Below are 2,339 nucleotides of genomic sequence, written 5' to 3' on the forward strand. Positions count from 1 at the left end.
AAACTCATGTTTGGTGAAGGGGCAGTTGTAGCCAATGCGAGCCGGTTTTTCCGCAGAGGCTGCTGTTTCAATAAAGTTTTGTGTTCGAGGGATTGTGCAGTGTCGTGAGCAGAGATGGAAACACCATCAAAGTGTTTCCCAAGGGGGCCAGCTTGATCTTCGAGCGTGTCTCCAATTATGTTAACAAGTGGTACGGTGTTTGTGTTTCTTTCTTGTAGTGCACCAACTGTTTTACAAATATTGAGGGTATCAGTGCAAGAGTTGATGAAAGAAAGAAATGTTTTCCAGCTGTCAGTTTTTGCCACTCATCAAAGTCGGTGGCCCTTTGCGTTTTCGCGCTTGCAGGCGATCAGACTATTAGTTGTTTTATACCTTCCGACTTTAGACCTTCATGCTTTATTTTCTTGTTTGGCAGCTCTCCTGCATGTCTCGTTTCTCCAAGCTTTCCGTTTGTTGTGGTTTCTAACAGAGGTTTAGAGAATTGTGTAATGTGCTGCATCTATTAAGTGTGCAGTATTTATATCTGGCGCTTGAACAATATGTAGCATTTTATTGAGCCATACGACAGTTGGGACATCACCCTGAATTTTTTCCGGTCGGCTTCGTCTTCACGAAATTGTTGTGTGTGTATGTTGAATTGCGATGGCTATTTATTGTGCATAATGCAACAGGAAAACAATCACTGCCGTATAGATTTGCACTCACACTTCACTCTACTACTGTCAACAGAGTTGGGGAGCCCATTGCAAGATTAATCGTGGAGCAACTGTTGAGGGTTGTATTGTGATAGTCTGGTGTTTTTGTTAAATAGGCAGTTGCCAGAAGAGAGCAAGAATTGAACTGTAAGTCTTCGTCATGCATAGGCACGTGCAGAACCATTGAGACAATGAGCATTTAAATCACCCATCAGTATGAAAGGCTGCGGGAATTGATGAACTAAAGTTTCATGTTCCTTTCCCTAAAGATCGTAATCTGTGCGTCTATATGAAGAACAAATTCGTATTAGCTCATTCGGGATAATCGCCCCCATGATAACTACTTCAAGGTGAGTTTGCACGCCTATTTTATGACAAGCTATCTACTTTTGAATGCGTAAGGCAACACTTCTGGAGGAGTGAGGGGAGTTATCTCTTTCCTTTGTAAAAACCCTGTACACTGTGAGAAAGTTCGTGTGTTTTACGTTATTATAAGTTTCCATTAGGTAAATTACATCTGCTTCGTGTTCTGACAATATTTCGTAAATGTTGTCAAGATTTTTCCACAGACCCCTGCCATTTCATTGTAGAATGTTTTTGCAACATAGATTTCGTTTTAGGGAACATTGTGTTTGTTTTTTTAGTTCAGTTTTGTTATTTACTGCGTGCCGGACCTGTTGCTTTGTTATTTGCTTTCTACGCTCAACTGAGGGGCGCTGCTGCCTCCGCAACTTTGGTGCCACCGGTGACGGTGTTACGTCCATATCCTCAACTGACGCCTCATGAGCAGCTGATGGGTCAGGCTCATTCAACGTGCTCCAAGAGGACCTTTCTTGTCCACGCGCGCTGGACGCGGAGTACGCCGCACAGCAAGCGTGCGGGGTGAAGCCGCCCCCCTCCCCCCCGAGTTCATGTTCCCCAACCTCTCAGGAACACTCAGGGTGGGTCAACAGACACCAGAGTGGCCGCAGCATCTCCACAAGACTTGGCAGCCACTGTTGCTGCAGGCACAGGCAGTGTGACGACGTTTCGAAGGGTTAGGGCAGCACAGTGGGGGTGAAGATGGGACAAAATTAGCAGCTGTACTGGGTCTCCACCGACACCAAACGCGGCTCGACACCCCGGCGAGCCGCGTTCGCATACGTAGAAGAAAACATGGGATATTTTCTCCTGGCTTCTTGGTAGGTAATGATTTGCGTTACTTTGAGGTTGAATATTTGTTTTTCTGCTTTGAACTTTACACATGTTCGGGAATAGGCTGCGTGCAGTTCACAGTTGGCACATTTCAGCTGATCAGAAGTACAGTTTTTGGTCGGGTGATGGTGCGCTTCACACTTCGATCACGTCAGACGTCCGCGGCAGGAGGTTGTACATTGACCATACCGTTAGCACTTGAAGCATCGGCGTGGGTTGGGGATGTATCGTCGGACTTCGCAAAGCAAGAATCCTGCAGCGACTTACTCGGGGAGAATGCTCCAATCAAAAGTTAGTATCACTTGCTTCGTGGGTAATTCATTTCCATCACGCCTTATCATTATTGTCCTGATTGCAGTCTCTTTGGTCAAGCAGGTCATTTAGGGAGTAAGAGTCGTTTTCTTTCAATAGGTCAGGTTTAGAAATAGCACTTTCCGAGCTATTAAGATT

This window comes from Haemaphysalis longicornis, unplaced genomic scaffold, assembly GCF_048455015.1.
Source record: "Haemaphysalis longicornis isolate Haplotype H1 unplaced genomic scaffold, Haemaphysalis longicornis Haplotype H1 scaffold_14, whole genome shotgun sequence".
Classification (NCBI taxonomy): Eukaryota; Metazoa; Arthropoda; class Arachnida; order Ixodida; family Ixodidae; genus Haemaphysalis; species Haemaphysalis longicornis.